At 40.1% G+C, this 19,424-nt stretch overlaps 1 protein-coding gene and 1 non-coding gene across 2 annotated transcripts in view; both read right to left on the bottom strand.

The window, feature by feature from the left end:
- The window catches only part of SGMS1 (sphingomyelin synthase 1), a 310,538-nt gene that overhangs the window by 275,534 nt on the left and 15,580 nt on the right, over positions 1 to 19,424 (bottom strand). The window contains exon 2 of the mRNA XM_030809298.1: positions 642 to 736. The gene's annotated coding sequence lies outside the window, so the exon portion shown is untranslated. The remainder of the gene's footprint in view (positions 1 to 641; positions 737 to 19,424) is intronic.
- Positions 1,141 to 1,201, bottom strand: LOC115834547. Its single transcript, XR_004029489.1, has one exon. It is a non-coding gene; the product is annotated as a U7 small nuclear RNA (small nuclear RNA).

The following is a 19,424-nucleotide window of genomic DNA, read 5'->3' as shown; positions in this document are numbered from 1 at the left end:
CCAGGCTGGAGTGCGGTGGCTCCATCACGGCTCACTACAGTCTCGAGTTTGTGGGCTCAAGCGATCCTCCCACCTCAGCCTGCTGAATAGCTGGGACCACAGGTGTGCACCACCACGCCCAGCTAATTTTTCTGTATTTTTTCCAGAGACGGGTCTCACCTTGTTGCCTAGGCTGATTTTGAACTCCTGGGCTCAAGTGATCCATTCCCCTCAGCCTCCCAAAGTGCCGGGATTACAGGTGTGAGCCACCACACCTCGCCTAAAAATGTTTTTAATCTGACTTTATTTCTATCAACAATGAAGGGAGCATAACTCAGTTACACACTTCAGTACAAAACTATAAATTTAATTAAATGGTTCCGTGTCATGTAGTTCTAAAATGTCTTTCAGGGAAGAATATCCTTATTTGTAAGAGCTGCATCCCAAGAATTTAGGAAAAAACGTCATAATATCTGCAACTTCTATATGTTTCAGCTAAAAATTGTACAAACCTATACACACACCAAAAAATGTGGCAAAATGCTAATAACTGTTAAAGCTAAGGTGTAGATACGCAGGAACTCATTGTACGTTCTCTTAATTCTATTCAGTATGGTTGAAAATGTTTTACAATAAAAAGCTGCATAGAAATATTTACTTACCTTTCAAATGATGGCTGTCTTCTTTCTCCTGATCAAAAATGAATGACTAAATATGCCCACAGGCCCATTCAGGGATCATACATGCTGTCGTCACGCTGCAAGAATAAGCAAAGCAACATGCATGTTATCACCAAGAATTTTTACAGTTAATAATATTTCAGTTGAGAACATGTTCTTAATATATGATAAGCGTCTAAATTAAAATACTGCTACAATTTTTTAATAGGGGAAAAAGTAAAAAAAGAAAAAATAATCTCATCACATATTGAATGTGGGGAACAACTATCAGCCCCACCCACTCTAGGAAATTTTGGAATAAAGGAATTCCTCTGTAAGTTTCTTTTTTTTTTCCTCCAACTTTATTGAAGTATGATTGACAAATAAAAATTACATATATTTAAAGTGTACAAGGTGATGGTTTCATATATGTATACATCGTGAAATGATTGCCACAAACTACTTAACATGTCTATCACCTCATACAATTCCCTTTTCTTTGAGGAGTTTTCTGGTAAAAACAAGAAAACTTGCTAGATAAATTCTAAAAGAGCCATACAGTGTAGTTACCATTTGTGTGTGTGTGGTGAGAACACATAAGGTCTACTGTCTGAGCAAATTCAAGTATACATTATTATTCTCTATAGTTACCATGCATTAGGTCTTCATCTTATAGCTGAAAGTTTGCCTCAGTTCCTGTCGAATCACAGCAATTTCAGGGCAGTGATGTAGCCCAAACATCCACTCTAACAAAAACTGGGGCTTCAATGCCTTGAGCTTTACTCTGACCTTGGATTTCTGAGACCACACTTAGAAGGCATCCACGTACCCACCTAGAACCACACAGGAATTGCTCAACCTCCTCAAATCCTTTCCAGCGACGGTATTCAGATCCAATCTACAGTACACTCAACTACAATACACACAAGTTTGCGGCACAGTGGTATCGTGGCCTGAAAGTCATACTCCTGTTGCCACGACGATACCTTCTGTTTTGGCATTACCCATCACATTTGATCACAGCCCTGTGAGGTAAGTAGGGTTTATGGATCCCATTTTCCACAGAATGCAGCTAAGCGTCAGAGATGATTTCTGACAAGGATATTCAACTAGAAAGCACCAGAGATTAAACTCCTATTTGTCTTCTGACCCCAAGCCCCGGGCTTGTCTCACTATACAGGTCACCTCCACCCTCCTGCTCCCACACATGATGCCTTCCTTAAAACCAGCCCCACAGCCAAATGGCCAAACAACACATCACACCAGGGAGGCAGCCGGGCACTGCAGTGTGCTCCCTGAAAGCATATATTCACAATCTTTCTTAATAGTACCATTAATACTATAATCATTATTACCAATTACTATAATTACTATTAGTAATTGTACTTCTCTTGTGGACACAATAACCCTTAATGTATTTTTGTCATTTATATACATATATGCACTTTATTTTTTTCCCTTCTTCCTCAAAAGAGCACACTGTTCACTAATGGAAGGAAAACAAGCATCGCACTGCATCCCTGGCGATTTTTAACCTCGCCATAATGAAAGGCAGTTATCATTTGCTGTTGAGGATTTTCCTTTCATTTTTATAAAACGCAAAATACACTAGAATATAATGCCACAAACACAGCTCTCCGCAAATAAAGATGGAAGCACCATCAAAACTACAGTTGGGGAGAACGTAACATTTCTGCATAATGGCCCGACTTGGCGCTTCATCTGCTAATCAACAGAATTCTGTCGACACAGAGAGTTAGCGGTATCAGTGACTAACACGCGAAGTACTGGTGTACAAAAGCCTAAAGAAAGCCAGTCCGGAACCCCGTGCACCTGGCTTTCAGGCCTATCTCCTCCACTTTTTAGCTTCATTAAAAATGGAGAGAACCTCTTCCGGCTGCTTCCTCACCTGAGGGCTGCAACACCTGTTCACAAGGATGTTGGGATCCACAAAGGGGAGATGGTGCGACTCACTGCCTCACAACCCAGAGCACTTGGACCCCCAGGAATACTCACTAAGAAGTTATGCCAAGAGCTAAACAAAGCTAAAGAAAAATAAACATGACATAGCTTCCAGAAACATCAATGTTACTCAAAGATTTTGGTGAGGGAAGGTTAAGCAAATGAATCAATAATTTAAAAGTTGTTAATATTAAAACAAGTATAAATTATGAATTAGAATGTAATCGTTGCATGGATTTTTAAGCTAAGGCCCCTGTCCTTGCTTGCCTAGGTCATTTTTGGCAATGCTGTTAGATGTGGGGGTGAGTAGCAAGCTGTGGACCTGTCTCTCCTTTTTCATTAAAGATGGTCTTGGGAAAAAGTATGGGGCTGGAACAGATTTTAATATCACAATAGCCCTTCATCTGGAGAATTCTCTTCAAAATCAAGAGTCTCAAATTGTTGCCAGATCTAGGTACAGGTAGAATGAAGTCCAGGCACATATAATCCCATCTCCCACTACAGATCCCGGCGCAAGTATTACTGAAGTTCCTTTCCTCATGTCCCTTCGCACCCACTCCCCTGCCTCAGGCACGTTCCTGTCAGGCAAGCTCAGGCCACTCAAATGCTCAGCTACATCACTGACATTTCTTTAAACCCATACTAATTGGTAACACATTCAATATCTATAAAACTTCCCATTTAAATGGATGGCTGCACTATTACTAAAGAAAAATGAGCTCGCCAATTTAGTTTGTCTCTAAAAAAATGTTTACTGTGAAATATACTATATTTAAAAGTGCGTAACTGTGGTAGCCAGCCTCCAAGACGGCCCGTGGTGATACCCGCCTCCCAGTATTCATGAGCTTGTATAGTCCCGTCCCACAGGGAACAACAGGGCTGGCATGTAGGAACCACTACAATATTGCTGAAATGCTGGCATGAGACTGCAAAAGTCCAAAGACTCCACCTTCTATCTCTGTTTTCGGAGGGAAGCTGGCTGTTCTGATATGAGGACACGCTCAAGAAGCTCTGCAGAGATAAACGTGGGAAAGAACTGAGGCCTCTTGCCAAGAACCAGCAAGGAACTGAGGCCTCCTGGCAACAGCTGTGTGAGTGAGCCATCTTGGAAGCAGATCCTTCAGCCTCAGTCAAGCCTTCAAATAGATGGCAGCAGCTTCAGTTGACATCTTGACTGCAACCTCATGAGAGACTGCGAGTCAGAACCAACCAGTTTGGCTGCTCCCAAATTCCTGGCCTACTCATGGAATCTAAGTGAGATGACAAATGTGTATTATTGTTTTAAGGTGCTAAGTCTTGAGGTTTGTTATGCAGTGATAACTAACCTATCAACATATATAGGTGTAAAGAATAATAAAATAAATCGCATGTACCTAATACCAGTCAGTGTTTAGATTTTCTTTTTCTTTTTTTGGAAGCCGTGTGTGTGTGTCTTTCCTGATTGCATGTCTCTCAATCATCCTTCACCACCACTTCCACCACCAAGATTCACCACTAGCCTGAATTTTGAGTCAGTCATTCCTTGGCTCCTCTTTATGGTTTTGCCACATATGTGCTACCAATATGTTGTTGTGATTTGCTGATTCTAAGCCTACTATGAATGAAACAATACTGTATGTGTTCTTCTAGACTTGCCTCTTAAGATTTTGAGATTCATCCCTGTTGACTCATGTGGCTTTAGTTCATTCATTTTGTCACCACGATACAGTTCTCATTGTGTGAACATACCCACAGTTTACTGCTCTGTTCTACTGTTGGGGACCCTCTGGGGATTTTGCAATTTTCTGCTACTTTGAATAATGCTGCCATTTACATTCTACTGCTTGTCCTCTGGTACACACAGACAAGAATTTCTCCCGGGTATATACCTAGGAGAGGAGAGCTGGGCTACGGATTGCACGTGTTCAGCTCCTCTAATGCCAAATTGTTTTCCAAAGTGGTTGTGTACAATTGACTCTTTTGCCGCCTTTCCAGTTTCTCTCCAAACAAGAGGCATGCTTGTTTTGCCAATTACCAGGAAAGCTTTCAACCAACAAAAGGGAAGGCTTTTCCTATTTGCAGCATCACTACTACAAATAAATTGTACTCCAAAGCAGTGACCTAGACAGCTGGAACATATTAGTCACAGGACATCAGTACAGACTTCAGAATAATGATGCAAACCCAGCCAACACCACATACTGCCCGTGGGTATAAGTCAAATTTGATTTCTAGACATACAGTAAATTAAGAGGCTGTTTTCTTCCTGGTAGATTCACATACTATGGGCCCATCTGACTGGTATCATCTTGAAGGAGAAAAAGAGTAATTCGCATGCAACCCAGCCAAATTCAAGATTAAAACAGGAGAATCAAATAATTTCTGTGAAATAATGGAATATGTATGTGTGTTTTTTTAAACAGGCAGCTGGTTAGGTTTTTTAATATTTTTACCTATAAAATTGTGATTTACTACCCCTGATTTTATTTATAGTAATTCTACAAAAAATTCTCAATTATGTTCTCTATAAAAAGCTGTCCTTTATAGGTTTAGTTAATCCAATTTCTTAGATGAAAATAGTAATTTTTACAATTTAATCTGCATTTCTAGGAAAAATGTGACAGCAAATGTTTTTATCAGCATGAAATACAAATAATGAGAAATTATCTCAACTTGAGTAGGAAGGAAAGAAGAAATGTTATCATAAATTTAAAAGAGACTCATATGTCATGGGAAGAAACAATGGCAGTAGATGATTAAAATAAATTCATTTCAACTCAACCTCCTGACAGTTCTCGACTCTTTAAAATCATTTATCCCAACAAGGTAGAAACTGTTATTTATTTCCATCTTGTAGATGGAAGAAACTGAGGTACAGGAAGGAATTCAGTTATGCAGTCACACAGCTGATAAGTGGTAGAACAAGGATTTAAACCCAAGCAGTTTACTCCAGAGCCCATATTCTTAACCACTACTCTGGACAGCTTCTTCAGTCCCCCAAGACAAGTCAGAAGGCCCTGCAATGGTGATGATAGTAGCTACCAGTTAATAAGGACATCTGGTTAGGACATCTACAATGTCCTAAGCACTTATTAAGCACTCTACTGCACTGTTTCTTTTTTTTTTTTTTTTTTTTTTTGGGATGGAGTCCCACTGTGTTGCCCAGGCTGGAGTGCAGTGGCATGATCTCGGTTCACTGCCACCCCCTCCCAGTTTCAGGTAATTCTCCTGTCTCAGTCTCGTGAGTTGCTGGGACTACAAGCACACACCACCATGCCTGGCTAATTTTTTTGTGGTTTCAGTAGAGACAGGGTTTCACCATATTAGTCAGGCTGGTCTCAAACTCCTGACCTTAGGTAATCCACCAGCCTCAGCCTCCCAATGTGCTGGGATACAGGCATGAGCCACCATGCCCAGCCTACTGTGTTATTTCTAATTCTCTCCACATCTCTACCAGGTATGTATTATTCCCATTTTATAGGTGAAGAATCACAGGCTCTGAGAGTTTAAGTAACTTGGCCAAAATCACATAGGCAGTGAAATAAAATGGTGGAGACACCACTTGAACTTATTGTTGACTTCAAAGTTCATGCTGTTTCCACAGTGGGCCTTTTAGACAAAATAAAACCATCTAATTTCAGGGCTTGTGGTAGGCAAGTGTGACCTTAAGGTCCTGGAAACAGTCCCCGTGAAGGAAACAGATGCCATTATTGGGGGAAGGTATGCCAGTGTTCCTAGTGACAGTAGCTTTCATGCCCCCATCACAATGAGACTGAGGCAGAGTGGGTGCCGATAAGAGCAGAGGACTCAGTCAGAAGACTGGGTTCCACTGGGCAGGGCAACTGGCCTCTCAGGCACAATGTTTTCCTCTGCAAAATGCGGATATCTTTTATTTCAAAGGGTTGCTGTGAGGATTAGAGAGACTAACACCTGGCACACAGCAGGCATCAGATATATGCTTGGCAATGGCAAGATAAAGAGAAAACAAGCCCCAGCAATCTAGCAGGAAATAGCAGGGAGGTAATTTTAAACATATTCTTGCTTCCATATATAAAGCCTCACATAATTCAAGATGGATGATTTAATAATTTTTAAAAGATCTTACTTGTATCACGATTTTTTTTTTTTTTTTGAGACAGAGTTTCGCTCTTGTTGCCCAGTCTGAAGTGTAATGGCACGATCTCAGCTCACCGCAACCTGCGCCTCCCTGGTTCAAGTGATTCCCCTGCCTCAGCCTCCTGCATAGCTGGGATTACAGGCATTCACCACAACGCCCAGCTAATTTTTTGTATTTTCAGTAGAGACAGGGTTTCGCCATGTTGGCTAAGCTGGTCTTGAACTCCTGACCTCAGGTGATCTGACCACCTCAGCCTCCCAAAGTGCTGGGGTTACAGGCGTGAGCCACCATGCCCAGCCCAATTTCTTTTTTACTAATATGATAGTTTCCACAATCTGGCCTACTGTAAGCACAACAACCTTGCTAACTAGATCAACCCTTTATGATATCATTTTTTACATAAACATTGGAGCTGGAATGGACTCAAAGTAAAACATTTGGCACATTTAACCTTTCTGTTACCGACTATAAAAGTGGCCAGGGAGGGAGAGAAACCACCTCAGGTCAGTATGAGGTGTTTGAAGAACACTGAAGCAGCTATTGCTAACATTTACTCAGAATACATCATGAGCCAGATCTCCTGCTCAGCATGTTTCCTGCATTCTCTCTTAAAACCCCTCACTCAACAACCCTGAGAGAACATATCATAATACAGATCCCTATTTAACAGAAAAGGAAATTGATTCATACACTGACCTGCTTAAAGTCAGTGACTGCTAGTCCCACAGGACTAGCAGATGGGTACAACTGGCTCGTTGCACATGGTAGGCACTCAGTATGTTTTGAACATGGGGTCTTTATTTTCTCCACCACAAAAATAAAAAGCACTACTAATTCCACAAAGATTTTAAGGATAAAATGAGATTAGGTACATAAAGTCCCTGGCTCAGTGCTTTGACCTTGGCATATGCTGCAGTAGGTGAGCAACAATGTTGATATAAAAAGGCATAATAACCACCTGGAACAGGGTTTTGATAATGACAATGGACATAACACATATCGTAATGGGCACAAGATGTATGAATGCCAAACAAACACATAAAAAGATGTTCAATATCATTAATAATTAGGGAAATGCAAATCAAAACCATCATGAAATACGACTACGCACCTATTAGAATGGCTGAACTGCATAAACTGAAAATATCAAATGCCAGCAAAAATACAGGTCAACTAGGACTTTCATATTCTGCTGCTGGGAATGCAATGGGTGAATACGTATGCAAACCATGGCACATCCATACAACAGAATACTAGTTAGTAATAAAAAGGAACGAATCTTTGATACACACAATGTGGATAGATCTCAAATGCATTATGCTAAGTGAAAGCTAGTCTCAAAAAATCTGTATAATCCCACTTATATAATAGTCTTACAAAGAAAAAATCATAAAGGCAGAGAACAGATCAGTATCGCCAGGAGTTCAGGAGGAAAGAGGATTTAAACTACAAAAAGGCAGCACCAGAGAATTTGAAGGGTGATGAAATTGTTCCGTATGTTGTTTGTAGTGGTGGTTGCATGAATTAATGTCTGTGTTAAAATTCACAGAACTGGCCGGGCATGGTGGCTCACATCTGTAATCTCAGCACTTTGGGAGGCTGAGGCAGGTGGATCACTTGAGGCTGGGAGTTTGAGACCAGCCTGACCAACCTGGAGAAACCCTGTGTCTATTAAAAACACAAAATTAGCCAGGCTTGGTGGTGAATGCCTGTAATCCCAGCTACTCAGGAGGCTGAGGCAGGAGAATTGCTTGAAACCAGGAAGCGGAGGTTGCGGTGAGCCGAGATAGTGCCATTGCACTCCAGCCTGAGCAACAAGAGTGCAACTCCATCTCAAAAAAAAAAAAAAATTCACAGAAGTTGCTACAGACTGAATGCTTGTGCTCCCCACCCCCGCCCCACCCCACAAAATTCATATGTTGAAACCCTAGTCCCCAGTGTGATGGTATTCAGAGAGGATTCCTTTGGGAAGGGCATGAGCAGGAAGCCCTCATGATGGGATTAGTGCCCTTATCAGAAGAGACAGGACAGAAGAAAGATGACTTCTCTCTCTGGATGTGAGGATACAGTAAGAAGGCATCCATCTGTGAAGCCCAAGAAGGGCCCTCACCAGAACCCAGTTATGCTAGCTGGCACCCTGATCTTGGACTTCAAGTTTGCAAAAGTCTGAGAAATAAATGGCTGTTGTTTAAGCTACCCAAGCTATGGTATTCTTGTTACAGCAGCCCAAACTAACTAGGACAGAACTATACACTTCCAAAAAGTGAATTTTACTGAATTTTAAATTTTTAAAATTTAAAAATTACTAAAAAGTAGCATTTAAAAATCATAGAAAGAACTCATAGGTCTTGGTGAATGGCTGGATATCTGATAGTTGTGGAGAAGGGGTGAAACGTGAGGGTCATATAGCTCTGAAGTTCCTTGCCAAGGGAACAATCATGGGACAGGAGACCATCAGGAGTCAGGGTATCAGAAATAAACAGAGGCTCTAAGAAGTACTGAGGGTCAAGGACCTTGGTTTCTAGACTGATTTCACCAAATGAGTGACTCCATGAAATTAAGCCACATCACGTTCCAGAGTCTTAGTTCACCTACCTCTAAAATGAACAATGAAGCATGTGATCTTGAAGGTCTTTTCCTGCGACAAACATTCTAAAGTCAATTTTTTAAAAGCTATTGAGCCTAGGAAGACAGCAAAACAAATAACGAGAAATACCCAGACAGGAAAAAAAAATAGTACACATCTGCACAAATATCACCAGAGAATAAAATAAAGTGAAACCATCAACATGTCTGAATGGTAAAGTGAGGTGATGAAAGTAGCCAATAGCACAGAAAAGATAAGAGACCCAGAATACCACTCCACTGTATAATGGAAGCCAAGAGAAGAGAGGTTTCACAGGGGCTGGGGACAAGAGAGCTGGAATAACTCAAGAATCAAATGCTGAAACAGACAAAAAGAATGAGGACTGATACAACAACAAAACTATACAGATTTTCATGTTATCAACGGAGTGACTGCCAAAAAACAGTAACAAAAAAACAGTAACAAAAAAGCTCCCATCCAAAACTTGCATGTTGTCTGCATATCTTGCTTGTGTCCTAACTGCTTTTGCCCTTGCATTTTCAGTCTCACTCTGCCTTCTTCATCTTTGCTGCTAAGAATATAGAATTTAATAAGACATGTAGGAACAGTTTCCCTGCAATAGCCCACTCCAGAGGCTGTAATTTTCAAAATTTAGAAATTCCTGGAAATTAAGAATATGACTGTTAAGTGCTGGGAGCCTTTTTTTTTTTTTTTTTAACTTGTCCTACTTAAGTTTATTCAAAGACTCCAGAATTCTAGGAGAGAAGAAACCATTTCATTAACAGAATGGGATGTATACTTAAGAAGTACTTAATATTAACTTAAGAAGTACTAAGAACGCCTGTAATCCCAGAACTGTGGGAAGCCGAGGTGGGCAGATCACGAGGTCAAGAGTTCAAGACCAGCCTGGCCAACATAGTGACACCCCGTCTCTACTAAAAATACAAAAATTAGCTGGGCATGGTGGTACGTGCCTATAATCCAGCTACTCAAGAGGCTGAGGTAAGAGAATTGCTTGAACCCAGGAGTCAGAGGTTGCAGTGAGCCAAGATTGCACCACTGCACCCCAGCCTGGGCGACAGACCAAGACTCTGTCTCAGAAAAAACAAAAAAAAGAAAGAAAGAAAGAAAGAAAGAAAGAAAGAAAGAAAGAAAGAAAGAAAGAAAGAAAGAAAGAAAGAAAGAAAGAAAGAAAGAAAGATTTTGTTATTGTCACTTAGTCTGTCAGGCAGGGAAATAGCTTGAAGTCAATAATATTCCCAAACTGACCAACTGAAATATGACAAATCCTTCATCTCTATCCAGAGTGGGCCTCAGGACACTATTTCACGTGCTTCAAGCTATTTCAGCCAAGTGACCCCAAGAAGGCATATAACTCTGAGCACTTAACCAGAACCAGAGGATTGGGGAAATTAACAGTTACAAAGAATGCCCACATGCAAAGTTAACACAGAGTAAACTTTTCAAACACAGTTACTTTTGCCAACTTTTCTTTCCGATGATTACATGTAAAAACATCAATTTCATATAACCTGGTTCTGCTGGTTATCAAAGAGGAGGGAAAAGAGAAGGGGACTTGCTTGAGCTTGAAGTCTGGTTATACCACTACCAATTCACTAACTTTGAGCAAATCTATTTACTCCTTTTTATCTCCTATTCTGCATCTACAAAACGGGGACAATCACATTCTCCATCTAGCACTCAGGCTATTAGTGACACGCCCAGATGAAATGAGATGAGATCATGTCTGTGGAAGCACTCAAGGAGAATGCAAATACAAATAGAAGGTGTTATTACTGCTATTCTATATGGGGGAAGGGGAATGAATATATTTTGAACACCCAATCACATCCCAGCTGCCTCTTTCAAGTCAACCATATGCTTCTCTCCCATCAACAGCTGGGCTGTTGAGCAGATGCCGAATTGATGGAGGCAGAAAGGTGCTGAGAGAGAATGCTTCTGTTACCCAGCTTCAGTCCTCCTGGCTGGGTGAAGATAGAAAAGTCGTTTCTTATCCATTTCTATTCCACCAACCTTTTTCAGAGTCTTCTATGTGTCAGACACCATGCTGGACACTAAGAACACGTTAATTTTTGACAAAACAGGCTGTGTTCTCAAGCACATCCACTCTGGAAACCGCTATGCAGAAATAGCCAAGAACCGAGTCTAGAAAGATGAGGACAAATCAAAGGAGAGAAGCAGGGGTGAGACAGCAGAGCAGCAAGGAACCACAAGGGAGAGGAAGGCAGATCAGAGGGCATGACAATAAAAACCCATGTGTTCAACTAGGAGTCTCAGGTGTTCACCCGTGGGCCAAGGAACCACAGACACATTTTTAAGCAGGGACTAACATGATCATCCCTGCAGTTTAGAAAGAGGACTGTGACTACAGTTGGAAGGATGAAATGAAGAAGGGCAGCAAATGGGCAGCTGTAGCAGAAATCCAGGCACCAAGTGATAGGGGCTTGAGAATGAGCTAATAAAGGGGTAAAATGAACTTGCTTGGTGACTGGAAGGATGCAGGGGTAAGAGGAATTATAGACGACTCCTTGGTTCTGTCTTGATGACTAAGAAGATGTTGGACTTTTTCACAAGATACAGAAAGAAGTACAGATTTGGCAGGCAAGACAATTTCACATTGTACTTGTGTCACATGGCAAATGACCTCATGTAAAGGAAGTCACTTCGTACATTTGTGACCAACCAAAAAGTCTTAATTTTCTCATCATTTAGCTGCCTGTTTCAAATTTCCATAGACAAGAGGAGCACTTAAGACAGAATGGAATGGCTAGGCAAGAACCCACTTCCATGCTCTTAACCTCTTGTAGCCAAAGTGAGAACATACCTGACATGAGAACTGAAGCTCAGAGAGGTTAAGTGGCTTACCCTAGGCCTTGCAGCCAATAAAAGAGGAACTAAATTTTAATCCAAGATGGTCTGCTTCCACAGCATCAGCTCTTCTTCTAGCATGCTATTCTGCTCCATTAAGTAAGGGCCTAACACTACTCATCAGATGTAGTACAGGTTGGATACCCTCTTTCTGGAATGCTTGGAACCAGAAGTATTTTGGATTTCAGGAATTTTTCTGATTTTGGAATATTTGCATATACATAATGAGATATTTTGGGAATGGGACCCAAGTCTACCCATTAAATTCATTTATGTCTCCAACCACCTTCTACACATAGCCTGAAGGTAATTTTATATGCAATATTTTTAATAACATTGTGCAAGCAACAAAGTTTTGACTATGTTTTGAACGCAACCCATCACATGAGGTCAGGTGTGACATTTTCCACTTGTGGATTCATGTTAGTGCTCAAAAAGTTTTGGATTTTGGAGCATTTCAGATTTGGGATTTTCAGATTTAGGATGCTCAACCAATACCTGTTCTCTGGCCACTTTATTCTTCTCCTGATACTCGCCTCTGATAACAGAGTTCAGGTAACTCTGAATCACCTCGTTTTAATCTCTCCAAACACTGTTCCCACTGCTGAGCTGTCAATCAATGATCCTGTCAGCCTGGAAAGCCCTGCCCCATCTCTGCTTCTTCAAGTTCATTCCAATGACTACTTCCAATAACCAGCCACTCTGTGGCTCTGCAAATGCAGGGAGAATGTTCTGCTTCCCACAGGAGCTACTTCTGAATTCACCTGTCCTACCTTATGTCATAGCATTTAAAGTTCTTTCAGGGTAGTCCTTATTTAACTCAGTCCTTATTTAACTAACACTTGTGTCACTGGCTGAACCAAGCATGATACTTCTCCCTGCTCAATATCTTTTTGTGTATTATATCAGGGGAAGAAGGGAGAAGAAGGCTACTGGAGAAGATGCACAGTGTTTATTTGAAGCCTGCCTACTAAACACTTATCAGGCACTCTCCTAGGCATGAGAGGGCAATGACTGAGACAGCAAGGTCCCTGAACTTACACTGAAAATGTGATGTTTATTTTTCTAAATAAATAAATATGCACACATACATAAAGCAAACACATCAAAATGTTAACATTTGATAAAACTGGAAGCTGGATATATATGCATTTATTGTATTATTCTCAGTAGGTTTCTGAACATTTAAAATATTTTAACAATAAAAAAATTTGTAATGAGAAGAAAATAAACATAAAGCCTCTACTCTCTGTGGAAAGAACAGCTTTGTCAGAGTAACTTATTTCCAAAGTACCAGGATAGAGAAAATTTTACAGTGATCTATTTTGTTTTTAACATCATGCTCCACAGCAGACAAAACAATCAGGAGAAAAGGTGAAAACGAACGAGTTTAGACAATGGAATTCAATTGAGCAACACAATGAGGTTCTCAGCCAGTCTAGGCTGTCCTCATTTCCAACTCTTTATCCTCTGCAATGGTAAATGATAAAATAAAATACCAGGAAAACATAACCACCTTCTAAAACCTTTTTGCCTCTGAAGAGGAAGCCCTAATAGCCCTAATAATAACCACTACTATTTTATTCTACATCTATAGTGTGCTGGGGTCTTACAAACATGATCCCTTAACAAACCTGTAGGATGAGCTTTTTACAGATGAGGAAGTTAAGATTCAAACAACTTAAGTAATTTCTTCAACTTAAGTAATTTGCTCAACATCCATTGGTTCCATTGCTGGTGAGAGGCTGGAGCCCAGGCTGCTCACCACCAGGGCTGAATCGCGGGTAACAGAGCTAGCTTCCAAATCTCTCTCTGCCAAGAGTCAAACACCTTGGTTTTGTTTTCATTTAACCATGATGCACACCTCTCACTATCTGATACTCTTTCTCGTACTTCTCATAAACTTCTGGGCTCCCACAAAGGAGTGGATCTTACAGAGAAAGAAGTCTCTAGTAGAAGTTCAGTACATTTAAAAAACACACACACACACACAAAATCCAAGAAATCACAGTCTTGAGATACAGTATCAAAAACAGTACCTCCAAATGGTAACTCAAGGCAACAAAAAAATTGAGGGGTAAAAAAACTAAATTGCACAACACACTGCAGTCATCAAAGAAACACTGCGTGATTGTTTTAAATTGAACAGCCTTGACCTCTGAAGGGACCTTAAAGTTGCAGTCAGCAACAAACCTGTGAAAAGAAAAAGAATTGGTAAAATCACTTTCTAATGTTATGTATCTTTAAACACTTGTGACTGCGAAGAGTGTACAAAATTTATCTTCCACATGTAGACAGAGGGGCAGGACAAGCTAGAGCATACGTGAACAGGATAAGATTTTATTATTTACTAAATTTTCAAAAATGTAGAATAACATTAAACTTGAAATATATGCCATTGTTTATTCTAGTAGGAGTTACATTAACCATTCTGGAAACAAAATATAGATCAGAAAATGAGAAGTCAGATTTAATCTAAACATCAACATTTCTGACCCCTAGAGTTTATTCCTAAAATAGGGGTCTCAGTGCAAAAACGGCACTGTACATTTTCCTTTTCTATCACTTCCTCCCGCACAGTCTAAGCTCTGACCACACCTCTCAGACAGTAAGGAAATTGCTGAGTCAAAACCACATAATCAGAGCCCTCCACCAGCTGGATCCTCATAAACCTGACACCCCACCCAAAAGAAAGCCAACTGGTCCCCCACGTGAGCCTGCACATAACAGGCTGCTCACCACTAGGGCTGAACTGTCGGTGACGTTTACATGTGCAACCCAAGCAGAGGTTCCAGGGACGGTGTCTAAAGAAGAACTATTAGGAAGATAAGAGAACCAGAACTGTAGAGAGCCACCAAAAATGCATAACATATAACAGACTCCAACAGCAAACAGGCAATTATTTGCCTAGACGTCTGATACAGTGCCAGGTTAGCTCACTACACTTGAAATTTTAATGGCACAAAAGAACCACAGTTATCTTTTTTCCCAGAGACACATTTCTTTGATTACATCTTGCATGCTGAAATAAAAAATTTATTCAAACAGTTTCATGGTTATTCTTTGGAATGGAGTATTTGACTGATTGCCAAATGTATAAATTATATGACTAAGTATTAAACATGTGTGTTTACTTTGTTCCAGAGGTCACCTATTTAAATCAAGGACTTAAAAAGTCCTTGATTTATCAACTCCACAAAAAAGAAGAAAGATTATTTATCCCTATAAATCCACACATAAACCCATCAGTAAAAAGACCAAGACAGACTCCAAAAAATGACTAAAAAGATCATACAAGAAATATAAATATAACACAATACACAATGCTGTCAGTAAACTCACAGATAAGCCTCCATCTTCAGATAGATCATGTGCCTTTAGAAAATGTAAGCAACGTAAACAAACAGATTTGACTGGCATTGTTTAAAACCATCAGTTAATCACATTTGATTTTTATCAGGCCTATAAAGGTACAAAACATTTCACTTCCGTTACTACAAAGCTGGAAGCTAATTTCAATTTCCCACATCCCCACAAAAAAGCACCTGCAGACATGTCGCTGCAAGATGCCCAGGCACCACAAAACCCCTGGACCACTGCATGGAGTCAGGTGGGAGCATGCTGCTCTATATTTTCCACTGGACCTCCCCTACCATCCAGATTTGGGAAAAAATACAAATTAAAATCAAGGGAGCTTACTGTGCAAACACAGCCTATAACTCAGAACCTCAGCCCCGCTTCCAAACAGAATGTCATCCATAAACAGAAATTCCAGAGCTGCCACAGTGAGACAGGCTCACAGAGAAGCATATCGCTGAGATAAATCATATCTGCATATCCAGTGAGCATTTAACCAGCTCAGAGTGAACTAAGGAACCAAACACTACTGCCAGATTTTCCCTCCTAAGGTACTGACAAGTAAGAGCTATCAGAGCAAAAGATATGAAAACACCAGGCTGTTTTCCAACAACCCTGACAGGCCTTGCTCAAGGTTGCTGCCAAGTCTGCTGGTGAGACTGCTCTGAAGTATTATGAAACCACACTCTTGACCTCAGGCAGTACTAATGCCTTCAACTAAACACTGTTCAAAGTGGTGGGTGGGTTTATAACCGTAAAGGCAGCATTTCCTTGACCACACTGTGATAAGGCACCCTCTAATAAAACTGATCACAAGAAGGCACATATTTTTATTTTCCTTTTTATTTATACAAATTTATGGGATACATGTGCAATTTTGTTACATGCATAGATTGCACAGTGGTCAGGTCAGGGCTTTTAGGGCATCCATCACTCAAATAATATACATCATACTCATTAACCAATTTCTCCTCATCCTCCCCACTTCAACCCCCTCACCCTTCTGAGTCTCCATTATCTATTGTTCCACTCTCTACATTCATGACAAAGAACATATTTTAAGAGACACCTTATTTTCTTTTTTTTCAAAAGAGTCTCTTGAAAGATGTTTGTCTTGAACAAATATTTGTACACGTGTTCACAGCAGCATTAGCCACAACAGCAAAAGATAGAAGTAACCCAAGTGTCCACTGACAGATGAATGGATAAACAAAATGTGGTATATCCATACCATGGAAATATTAAAAAGGAAGGAAATTCTGATAATGCTACAATATGTGTGAACTCTGAAAACATTATGCTAAGTAAATCAAGCCAAATACTAAATAGTTCCACTTATATGAGGTACATAGTCAAATTCGCATATACAGAAAGTAGAACAGTGGTTTTCCAGGGGCTAGGGGTAAGAAACAATGGGAATGATTTTTTCATGGGCATAGAGTTTCAGCTTGGGATGAGGAAGTCATTCTGGAGATGGATGGTGGAGATGGCTGCACAACAATTTGAAGGTACTTAATGCTACTGAACTGTATACTTAAAAATTGTTAAAATGGTACATTTTGTGTATGTATATTTTACTATAATCAAAAAAGATGTTTGTACTTGTTTAAAGTATAGATTTGGAATAGTAGAAATATTTTAAAACTATATAAATACAACATACATTTCTATGCATATTTAAGAATCTACTAAAGTTGTCTTCAGCTTCCACACTTGGCGAAAATCTGACCTTCAGTCTCAGTCTGGAAAGCTAAACAGCAGGATGCATTCTTCAAATGTCACTTCTGACATCCTTGAACTAACGTATGATCAATGATTGCATCACCATGTAAGTAAACGTCACAACAGCATGACGTCAGTGATATGAACAAGGCATTATATTTGAATATTTGCTGTTAGTATCCAAAGACTCATTTTCAAATGTCGGTGAACATTCCAGATGTATCCTAGAATCTCCTGCATCCATCAGCAAACTATATGATACTCAAGATTTTGTCATGTACTTGCCAAAGATGTTCAAAGATGGAATGGCTGGTTATTATATAACAAAGCTCAGCTCTAGCATTGTACTTTTTGTTTTTTTTTTTTTGAGACAAGGTCTCACTCCATCACCCAGGCTGAAGTGCAGTGCCATAATCACAGCTCGCTGCAGTCTCAACTTCTGGGGCTTAGGTGATCCTCCCACCTCAGCCTCCCAAGTAGCTGGGACTACAGATGCACATCACCACACCCAGGTAATTTTTTTTTTTTTTTTTTTGTAGAGATGGGGTTCTGCTATCTTGTCAAGGCTGGTCTCAAACTCCTGGGCTCAAACGATCCACCCACCTCAGCCTCCCAAAGTGCTATGATTACATGTATGAGCCACGGTACCTGGCCTAGCATTGTACTTTGTGTATAACAGCATTGACATGGCAAGTCTACTAACAATATTAAAGAGCATGCTTACTAACAGTCAATGGTTGCTTGCAGGGAAAGCAGTCAATTGTTGAAAACTGAGGGTACCTTGAGAGGGCAAACATTTGTCACATATTACCTCTGCAAAGATTCTTCTGTCATTCTTCTCCAGGGAAGATATTGAAATTAGTGTGCAGGCAGTGAAAGCTAAGATGCAGATGGAGATTCCAAAACAGCTCTGTTATCTTGAAAGCCAATTTCATTGCTCCACAGCCACACTTTTAGAGCCAAAGCTTAAGGACGCATTTTTCTCTCAACTGCTTGTGTGAAGCAGCAAGTGAGTACAAAAATATCAGGGAAAAATGTGTAGAAGGACAACAATTTCACTTCTGCTTCTGAGATTATCCAGATATATTCTCCTTCAAACAGTGCACAAAGCTGGGGTGAGGAAGTACTAAAATGAAACCACATCATCATTGCCAAGAAAATCTTCAGGTCCAGGAGTCACAGAGAAGACAAGTCAGTTATATGACAAAAGATTAATAAGTTGGAAAGAAACTACCACTCATATTGTATTATATGGACAGAGCCAGCAAAAATAATAATACAAAAACAAACTAAACAAATAAATAAAGGCCTTGCTCCTCCCTCCTCCAACTCAGATCAAAGGCAACATCCACCCAGTATCACAAACATTAACAGCACTGATCGTATATGCTAAGAAATTAAGTCCCTGTACCACAGTGCCAAATTCTGACTATTTTAATAACAAAACTGTAATAATGTTTATAAAATGTCAAACTTGTACTTGTATCCCGGAAGTCTATTCTAGGACAGCAAGATTTAGCTTTGGCAATACTATTCCTTTCAGCATTCCATCTTTATGCATTTGGTCAAAATGTTCATTTGGTGAACATCTAATATCTATAGAAAATAGATCAGAGGGATATACACCAAAATGATAACAGCAGTTATCTGTGGGTAATAGGGTTATTAATATTATTTTAACTTATACATTTTCTAAATAAAGGAGGAAGAGCAAGAGCGGAAAGAGAAGGAAAAGGGTAAGAGGAGAAGAGGAGGAAGAGAAATAAGAAAAAGAAAAGTTGTCCTTGAAAGAAAACCCACTCTGGCTAAAAGGCTAGTGCAGAGCAGCCTTGGGCGGTCAGCACAGGCTGTACACCACAAGATTTCAGGGAACGCTACTCAGTGCCCACTCCTCAAACACTGTGCTGAAGCCACCCCACCCTTACACCTCAGCCTCCCACAGCGCTGGGAGAGAAAGGAGGGTTTCAAGGAAGATAGTATTATCGTAGAAATTTAATCAGTATGATATCTTTATTACTTAAAGCTTTTTAAAAAATCCGTAATTTGAAGTCAAAGATGTAGCCTAATAACAAGTACAGAGAAACACACCTGATGTGACTATACAGGTGGCAAAATTGCCTGTGAAGGAGACATTCTTTTTGTAGTCTTCCTATGAATACAATCACCCCTCAGT

Source organism: Nomascus leucogenys, chromosome 3, assembly GCF_006542625.1.
Source record: "Nomascus leucogenys isolate Asia chromosome 3, Asia_NLE_v1, whole genome shotgun sequence".
In the NCBI taxonomy this organism is placed as follows: domain Eukaryota; kingdom Metazoa; phylum Chordata; class Mammalia; order Primates; family Hylobatidae; genus Nomascus; species Nomascus leucogenys.
Note: the sequence above shows the minus strand (reverse complement) of the source record. Positions and strands in the feature narration are given on the sequence as shown.